Genomic DNA, 10,431 nt, shown 5'->3' on the forward strand with positions numbered 1-10,431 from the left:
TGAGACCCGTTGGATTGCTTCTATCCCAATATGGTATGATAGACCACGCCCTCCTGAAAGGTTGCTGTGAACACCTTCAGAAAATTACTTCACCCAACTGATGACTGAGATGAACCTGGCACACAGGTTATACCATGAAAGATTTGATTAACAGCGTCCCCATTCAGCAGGAAGCAGTTTGGAGAGAAATAACTGCGCCCATGTTCCCAAATATTGTTTATAAATGTTCTTTTACATTTAAAGGGGGATATGATATATATATGAATAATTTGCATTGGTATGGATTTTAAGGTCAATTTTGTTATATGTATATGTATTTTTGATACTGATTAAGGTATTGTGATTGTGTAGTTCATTTTAAAAATGTAATGTATAGTTAAGAAATATAGGTTGTTAATGGATAATCATCGATAATAGTAAAGCTTATAGTCATGTTAGTTAGATTTTCTAGATATATAGAGATATATTTCAGTTAGATAGACATTCTTCATATCTTTCAAAGACTACAGAATATTCCACTTAAATGTTTTAATAACTTAAGGCTTTTCATGACAATGAGACACGTCTGCTCCTGGCAGCACCAATCTACTTCAAGAAGATGATGGGCATCGAAGAGGATCCTTATGGAGTTTGGTAGCAATTTGGGCAAGAAACTGCTCTTGCCTGGACTGTTGCAGAAACTGGACACAAAGAACCCACAGAGAGAGGACTGTTGAACTTGCCTAAAGGTGAGATGATTCTTTGGGGTTCCTGACTCATGAAAGAGTCTGCGAGACATTCTGCAGGACACAGCAGATACTGACTGAACTGCCTTTGAAATTTCCTGTTTCATGGAAACGTCTGCTGGAAACTATGGGCCTGTAGGCCGAAGATGGATGCCCCAACGGTACAGAGGAACTTTGGGTGACTGTCCAAGCAGCGAGATGTCTCTGTGATTTCTAGAGTTTTGGAAGTAGCTTACCTCTTGTTCACCTAGGCAATATTATATCCTTCTGGAGTCTTTGATGGAGTTGAAGAATGGATAGATAGTTATAGTTTTCCTTAGTTATGATAAAAGATAAAGTAGATATAAATATTGTAACTATAATTCTTGCTTGATAACTGTTTTGTTATATGTAATTTTGCTATGTTAAAGTTAAAGCCTTCTTTTTATTGTTTAAACAGAAAAAGGGGAAATGATGTGGGAGAGTCTTCTGTTTGAGTTGATTTCATTGGCTAATAAAGAAACTGCCTGGCCCATTTGATAGACCGCCCCTTAGGTGGGTGGAGTAGACAGAACAGGAAGAGGAAGTGAGGTAGAAGGATCAGTCAGATGCTACACCTCTCCTAAGTTAGACAGACCGCTGTGCCTCTCCTCAGAGAGAGAAGCCAGACGCGATGAAGCTCCAGCCCAAGATGGACGTAAGCTAGAATCTACCTGGTAAGGCACCACTTTGTGGTGCTACACAGATTATTAGATATGGGTTAGTCAAGATGTGAGTAAGAGGCTGAAAATAATGGGCCAGGCAGTATTTAAAAGAATACAATTTGTGTGTTGTTATTTCGGGTTTTAAGCTAGCCGTGCAGGAGCCAGGGCAGCAGGAACGCAGCCCGTCTGCTCTTCACTACAACTTCCTTTCCGGTCAAATGGGGGAGAATAATTGTCCCTAACTCTTGGGACTGTAGTGAGCATGAAGTTCAGTAATATCTCCAGACCCCTGCAGGAACTGGGTGTCATTATAATTGGGCTGTTACACAGCAGTGTCCTGACCACTCCTGGGGAGCAGGCTGCCCGCTGGGTGTCAGCCTCTAGATGAGCAGGAGCACAGTACTTGGGAAGAATCCCTGGCTTTGCAAGGATGACTGATCTCCAGCTGTTCCACCCTAGGGTGTGCATCAACGCGCCCTTAAGCCCTATCTGAATGGCACAGCATACCCACCCGTAGTGGGGTACCACTCATTTCTCCACCTTATTTTATAAGTTCAAGGAGGGAACTCACAGTCAAGTTAAGCTCCTTGTCCAAGGTCAACAGCTGAGGATTTGCTGAGGTGGGATTTGAACCCAGCTAGACTGACTTCAGAGAGCAAGTGGATAACCACTGTGTCACACTGCCTGCCAAACCTGGAGGGAACCTGTCTCAGGACACCATGGCTGCAGATCGCGGCATTGCCTCGCACGCCTCCCCAGCCAACCCCATCACACTTGGTGCTGGCTTCCCAGCATATCTTCCTCTTGGTTTTCACTACTTCCTTCTTTCTTTCTCTTAGAAAAGGCATTAGTCCTGAATGAAACCAACTTACAGACTTGTCCACGGCTGAAAGCTTCTAATTATGAAAACGTTCATCTCTGGGTGAGTCTCCCCTCCTCAAACCAAAAATACAGTAACATTTGCAAAAGAGAATTTATCTTTACCTAAAACTATAATTAAATGGCTGCTGGCGGTTACCTTGACGACATTATTTTTTTAAGCCCTCCACTACAGCTCCCCACTCTGGATAATACAAACTTGGCAGTCAAATAAGTCAACAGGTTGCCCAGGAAACTGTTGCCTTGACAACCTTGAAGATGGAGGAGGAATGGCAAGGTTGAGGAAGTGTCAGAGTTAGGATGGCATAGCAGAAAAGAAAAGGTCCCTTGGCATAGCCACAAGGCTCCCCCAAGTCTCAATAAGCCACCAAAGCAGGCACAAAAGTGATTCCTCCTACCTGAAAAGGGCCATGCCAGGGATGCCGTAAGCTAATGCTCCCTGAGGGCCACAGCCTGGAAGACTGAATCTTCCTCCTCACTCCAAAACCATGTAGAGCCTACCAGATCACTTTTTGACAATTTAAAGTCTAGGGTCTGGCAAGATGGTTCAATAGGTAAAGGTCCTTGCCACACAAGCCTGGTGACCTGAGTTCAATTCCCGAACCCACATAAAGATGGAAGGAGAGAACCAATTCCACAAAGCTGTCCTTTGACCTCTACATATACACTATGAGATTCTTGCTCTCACATATCACATGCAAACACACACACACACACTAATGAAAATAGTAATAATAATAACAACAAAGTCTAGGTCACCCTTATTTGGTCACCTTCCCATCCCCCACCCTGGAAGGCCAGTTCCACTTTGCCCAGGGAAGGGGAAGGTAACAGAAGAAGAGAGAAAACTGAAACTTTGCAACAAAGCCCCAAGAGTGCACAGATGAGAGCCAGTGTGTGTCCTGGCATGCTGTGATCAGGGACACCGTGTTCCTGTGATGGAGGTGTCAGCGGTTGTCTAGGGGATTGTTGAGTTCATTTCCCTGGCACGGAACAGAACTGAAGACCGGAAAAGACGGAAGCCCAAGCTGCAGAGAAAAACCTCAGCGTTATACACTTAGGATGGGAGAGGCCTGTGGCTGGGAAAGGCCACCGGCCTCCCCGGGGACCTCTGCCTTCCCCTGCTGTCCTATCTAGCTACCCAGGCCTGTGTCTTCCTGCAGGTTCTGCTCGGGCCGTCTTCTGGAAACAAGAAGACTCCATCTCAGGGAGCCTGCTTTTGCATCCCTCTCTGGCCTGTCTCCCTCTAACGCTGTTTCATTCCTTTAGCCTCTGAACCTCCCAACAGATTCTGAGCCTGACCCACGGCTAAGCCGCAGATGAGGATGGCCACAGGGTCTCAGCCTAACCAAGAGTGGCCAAGGACAAAGAGCAGACCTGGCTTGGCTGGGACAGTATGAGTAACTGCTATGGATTGGTGGCCTCAGGAGTGGGGCCAGGCCTCCAGGGCTATGCATGGTGCCAAATATTTCTCCACCTGGGCAAGGGCAGTTCAGGAACCCTCAGGACAAGCGAAGTCCCTTGACCTGAACTTGGTGGGTGGACACAAACCTCTGTTTCTCTTCATGGTGTGTGGACAGAGGCGCACACGTTGCTTTGTCCCCAGCTCCCAGAACGTGCTGTAGCTGGACTGTGGGCAGGAAAGGAGCAGGCAGGGGCATGAGTGGTGCAGGGACTCCTATAGTCAAAAGTCCCAGACGGTGTTCTCGTCTGCAGTACTGCCACCTGTGCCTGGGCTCACGCCACCCTTGTCCCAGCTCTGTGCAAACGTGCCTTTCACTGGATTCTCCTCTGATAATCCATAAGCCTGCAACAGCGACAGGCATGCTCAAAACGTCTTTGTACAGGCCCAGAGAACAGTGGCTAAATGGGCCCAACTCACAGCTTAGTCCCAGGCAAATCTGTGCTCTCGTTGTCGCCAAAGGCAGCCACGTTGCTCTTCCCCGCACATCCTGTGACGCAGGTGTCTGGTTTGCAGGTGGGAGAACAGGGAGAAGGGGGCATTCCAGGGCCCCCTCACCTCTACAGCACTGGACCCAGAGCCTGGTCCAAGCCATGGGCTCTGCCCTGCCCGGGGCCCTCTGCTCTGTCCCGCCCTTTCTCTGTCTACTTCTCTCCTGGTTCCATTTCTCTTTATCCTACCATTTCCTTCCACCATTCCCACCTCCTCAAATCCTCCAAGTGCAGGTGATACGCCTTCCAGACTTGGCAATGTCTGAGACATCGGATTGTCATCTTAGGAGGGTATAATCATTGCGGAGGATGCCCAGATGCCAATCAGCACCCTAGGGGTTCAGGACAACCCAGCATGGCAAAGAACGATCCAGGGCTGTGGCTGGGGATGCAGGTCAGTGGTAGAATGTTCACCCAGCATGCTCAAGGCTCCGGGTCCCATATATCCAACTTCAGGAGGGAGGAGGGAAGTAGAGGGGAGAGGAGAGAAGAGAAAAGGAAGGAAGGGGAAGGGAGGAAAGAAGAGGGGAGGAAAAAGAAGAAAAGATCAGGCAGGAGAGAAAAAGAGAAGGGAGAGACAAAGTCCTTGCCATAAAGCATGAGGACCTGAGTCCCATTCCCAGAACCCACACGAGAAGCAGGTATGAGCCTGGAGTGGCTTTAGTCCCAGCACTCAGGAGGCAGAGGCAGGAGATCTCTGAGTTCATAGCCAGCCTGGTCTACAGAGTAAGTTCCAGGACAGCCAGGGCTACGCAGAGAAACCCTGCCTCGAAGAAAAAGAAGAATGGTAGGAGGGAGGGAGAGGAAGATAATGAGGGTCACCACGACAGCGATGACAATCACAAGGATGATGAAAATGCAGCAGAAGCAGAAGTAGCTGGGTGTGGTGGCTTAGCTTGTGAGCCCAGCAGTGGGGAGGCCAAGGCAGGAAGAACTCTGGGGCTCACTGGCCTAATTAGCAAGTCCCAGATTCCAGTCAGAGACCTTGTCTCAAAAATCAAGGTGAGTGGCTGCTGAGGAATGACACCCAAGGCTGGACTCCAACCTCTACATGTACACACATATGCAGAATTATTATTATTATTATTATCATCATCACCATCATCATCATTCCAACTCAGATACTATAACCGAGTTCTAGGGCAAACACCTCAGTTCCAGCCATCCCAACAAGCTACCCAGCCACCAGTTGGGTAATCATAAAAAACAGGAGGAGACTCAACCAGTGCCTCAGGAAACAGGCCCAGTGACCCCAAGTTTGTTTGTAGGTACTGATATGAATGCTACGTGTAAGTAGACGAGAAACTGAGTCAGGGTCAGATCGGCCTCACTTTGCAGTCCTGGAAAGGTATAGTCTGTCCATCATTGTGGGCACAGGTCTCCCAAAGTGGACCAGTAAGCATTAATCACCATGGGCTCCATATGGGTCCTTCAAGATGACCTGTTTGAAGGTACAGCTTCTCCAGCTGAGACAAGGTACTGCCTTCGGGTGAGGTTCTGGTGTTCCTGGAACCCAACAGGACTACAGTGTAGGACAACAACCTACTTCTCTGCCTTCAGCTTCCAGAGGAGATGAGCTGGGTTAGACAGACTCCTTGGCAATGGCCACACCTCTGTGTGACAAGTATGAGCCCGAGCAAAGTCAAGAGGACAGACCCAAAGTGAAGACAGAAGCAGCCCATGTTTTGTCCTGCGCAGTCCCCAGTGAGCTGAGAGAACCCCTTCCCTATGAAGACAGAAGCAACACCTGTCCCCTTCTCCTAAGTTCTCATCAACAGAGCAGAGTAGATGCCACCACAGCTCACCCTGGAGCAGGTGAGAGTTACTTGCTAGAACATGGATGACCCCCAAGCAGCCATATGATTGATGGTCCCATCAACCTTCCCCAGTCTATGTGCCCTGAGGCACAAGCATTTAGACCAGAACTTCATACAAATGGGTGGAATCTCAGGTGAGGGTCCATTAACCCTTCCCACCCCCTCCTTCCATGAGACAATGCCGACAGTCCTCAGCCTAGTAAGGACTTTTTTTTTTTTGAGACAGGGTCTCACTGTGTAACTCTAGCTGTCCTGGAATTCACTGTGTAGACCAGGCTGGCCTCAAACTCACAGAGGTCAGCCTCCCTCTGCCTCCTGAGTGCTGGGATTAAAGTCGGGTGCCACCACGCCCATGATGGACCTTGTAAGCAGGCACAGCTGATCTGATGAACCTGGTGACTGATTCACCAAACCAAGTTCTACAACAGAGGTCAAGGCAGCTTCTAGGTCCCTTTGCCACCCCGAGTCAAAGCCGACACACCTGCCAGTCACAGAGGTGGCCTACCCTGAAGTAGATGGTTGACAGTCCCCAACCCCCTTGCTATGCAGAAGTCTGGGTCATTCACAGTTGCACACATTAAACACTCACAGGCCTCAGTTCTGCCCACAGGAAAACACAGCTCCCAGCTCAAAGGGAAGAAGAGGTAGCTTATTCTGGAGCCAAATATGAGAAGTTTATAAACATAGTTCAGGTTGCTTCAAATTCCAAGTCCCACTGCAGAGTGGTTGTATGAGATTTTTATTGGTTATATAACAAAGAAAGTCATAAATCAAGGCATTTACTAAATATATTGCTGGGGGCCAGAGGGAGGCAGGATACTTCTGGTCCCAGGTTGATAACATTCTTAGCTTTTGAATCGGTGGAATCCAGTAGTTTGTTGAGAGTACATTGTGTGTGTGTGTGTCTGTATGTGTACATGTGTGTCTGTGTGTGCATGTGTGTCTGTGTATCTGTGTATGTCTCTGTGTGTGTTGTGCAGGTGAATATGGGGTACACACACCCGTGTGCACACATGTAGAGGCCCGAGGAAGACATCATGTCCTCTATCACCATATACTACCGGGCCTTGAGGCAGGGTCTCGGCTCGGCTGGCTGGCCAGTGAGCTCCCAAGACGTGCCTATCTTCACCTTCAGTGCACACACCTTCACACACGGCCTTGGCTATGATAAGGTGCCCGTGAGACCTTGGCGGGTGAGAACCTCAGCAGGTGACAGAGTGCGCCATACAGAGTTTGAGCATGGAGTTTATTGAGATAAAGGAAATAGGAAGGGAAGAGAGAATGAAAGAGAGAGGAGATAGAGACAGAGACAGAGAGATAGAGAGGGATGGAGAGAAGGGAGGGAGAGAGATTGGGGGAAGAGGGAGAGAGGCAGAGACCTGCCTGCCTCTTCAGAAGAAGGAGAGGTGGTGTCGGGAGTAGGTGGACCTTGTTTTTTAAAGGGACCTTTGCACCTGTGTACAGTCAGGGAACTGCTTGCCATATGAGAGGGGTGAATGTGGCAGGTTCCCAGGGGGCGCTGGATAATAACAGGTTTTACACAGGATTCTGGGGATTCAAACCCAGGTCCCCATGCTTGCACAGCCAATGCTCTTACCTCTGAGCCATCTCCCCAACCCCTGACAATACACTGAAAAAGTTTTGATAGTCACGGGGATGTTAGATCAGACACAGGAAGGCAATGAATGGCTTTCAAAGGAACTAAAAATAGCCTAAAATAATCTGGCTCTGGTCTGCTCCGTTTTAACTCCCCGTATTCACCACATCCGGTCGTTTGACCTTGCAGACTCTTTAACGCAGGCGCAGGCGCATCCGTTTATGCTCTGGATCTCCCCTTCACAGCTCCGAAGCTCGAGAATTTAATAAGAGTCTATTGACTTCCTTCTACTGCAAAGTCCCTGGGGTCTACCAAAGAGTGGAATATCTTCTTTTGTGGACAAGGTCAGAAATTGCCCTTTAAGTCTGAATATGTGTCTCTAGAGCCCAGGGAATGAGGCTCCCAGGAGGCCCACTGTAGTGGAGGCATGGAATTGACTGGAGCAATGCTGAAATTCTTTCCAAATGCCAAGAGGATTGCTGCAGAAAGGGAGAAAAGGCATGCAGGAAACTCGTGGCCACCCTCACCCACCAGGCCCTGCTTAGGCATTGGAGAGCCTAAGTTCTGAAGCAATGTGATTTTGCCCAACCACCTGCTGCTTTGCCTGTACACACCATACACCTCTGAGGGCCCCAGCAAGTTCTAGAAGGTAGAGGAGCGGCCTGTGATTTGCATCTTGACAGGTGCTGAGCCTCCAGACAGGAAGTGCTCAGGGCTCCACCCCCTTGTCTAAACAGAGCTGATTAGACTATGCTCTGATCGGGTTGCTCTGTCACCCACTGTCCCCAGGTGAGCTGAGACCTGATCTGTGAGTGCCAAACAGTTGCTCCGGGTTGGTCTTGTTCTGACTGGCAGTCCCAATCACAGCTCCTTCATCCCAGACACCTAAATCCAGAGGACCCGCAGCTGTGCCTCCAGGGCTGTTAGAGGAAGGAGTGAGGAGAATGGACCCATCGCCTCTACCTGGATTCCAGCCTCAGCATCACTTAAAAGAAAACAAAAGAAGGCGGCTGGGCTTGGGGGTGCACACCTTTGCTCCCCGAGGTGGGAGGATCACTATGAACTCAAGGCCAGCCTGATCTACAGAGAGAGTTCCAGGGCCACCAGGACCGTGTAAGCTGGGGCCAGCAGAACCGGGTAAGCAACTGTGAGAGTCTGTGTAAACCTGGTATCATCAGGCAGTGGACTCATGCTGTGTGCAGAGAAATAGCCGCCATTTATTGAGCACTTGCTGTATGCAAAATGTTGCCCGTGCACTCTCTTACCAAATCTTTACTTTGGTCTAGGAGAGGTCTGTGCTGTTATATCACCACTGCCTGAATTAGGAATAGCCATGGGAGAGCAGCTGACACCCAGGAGCCCAAAGACAGCCAGAGGCAGAGCTGGGGTAAACCCAGGCAGTTTTATGAGCGAACCGGAGCTGGATCCGAGTGTGAGCAAAGACCTGCTGCTGAAGGAAGTTACTGATTTATTGGGGGAGGGGTTGAGAAAGGCTCACACTTTAGCCAAGTGTGAACTCATGACTTGAACTCATGATGTAGTCCAGGCTGGCCTCGAACTTGTGGCACCTTTCCTGCCTCAGCCCCAGGAGTAGTGACTGAAATTACAGCTTTGAGTCCATCCTGACTCTTGGCAGGTTATTAAATCACAGAGGCAGCCAGGGTCAAAGCTGGCCACAATGAAAGTATTTACACCAGGGAAACGCATAATTCCAGTGCGTGGGCTCTTTCTGCTTCCCAACAGAACCACTAACTGCATTTGGGTACCTCACCCGCACATGCTGAAAAGAAACTGCCATTTTCCTGGCACTTGAGGCTTTACAATGAGCTTTTCCATCCATCAAAATCAAACAGAAACAATCTGTGAAACTGTTACTAATGTCAAAGACAATTAAAGCGTCTTTCAACGGATGAACCCAGGGGCCCAGCGGACCACAGACCTCTGAGTTCTAGCCAGGCCCTTTTAACTTAGAAGGCAGTAGCCCCAAGAGTGGGTGGCAAGTGGCGTGTATTTCAAGATAGCCTGCATCTCCATGGCAATGTGAAGTCACTACCCCTGTGGACTCTGGGGGGACAGTTCCCCCCTCGTCCCACAGACTGCAATTCCACGGAGCCAAGAGCCCTGTCACGTAGGCGAAAGCTTTTCGCAGTTTCCACGTGGAGATGATCCGGAGGTAGAGAGTGAGTGGGTGTTGATCTCCAAGCAAGGGAAACTTCAAAGTCGCATCTGACAGCCCAGTGCTGTCAGAATGGTGCGTTAGAGAAAAGTTGAGAACGTCTCATGAATGAATCAGGGAGAGGATGAATGGCTGAAGAGTCCTGCCTGTTCTCAGTTGACAAACTCCAATTCTGGGGTGGAAACAGGAGCTGGTGGCAGGACAGGGTAGAGCTTTCTCTGAAGCTGAGAAAAACAGGACATGATGACACACGCCTGTTATCCCAGCACTCGAGAAGCTGAGGCAGGAGGATTGTAGGTTCAGGCATAACCTGGGCTATGAAAACAAAGGAATTCTGGGTAACCCAGGGCAGCAATGCCATAACTGGGGGTAGATGGCACTGCTACGCAAGAGTAGGCGAGAAACAGAAGCTGGGTGTCTGTCTGCAGACGAGTGGACGGAAATACGGCATACATGACACTCAGTGAAATATCACTCAGCCACACAAAAGAATGGACTCCTGTAGTTTGTGACATTGTAGTGAGCGTGGAGGGTATTTTGTTTAATGAAATAAGACAAACACTATATATCGTCACCATGTCTAGAATATGAGCTGCCTTGG

This window comes from Arvicola amphibius, chromosome 5, assembly GCF_903992535.2.
Source record: "Arvicola amphibius chromosome 5, mArvAmp1.2, whole genome shotgun sequence".
Taxonomy (NCBI): domain Eukaryota; kingdom Metazoa; phylum Chordata; class Mammalia; order Rodentia; family Cricetidae; genus Arvicola; species Arvicola amphibius.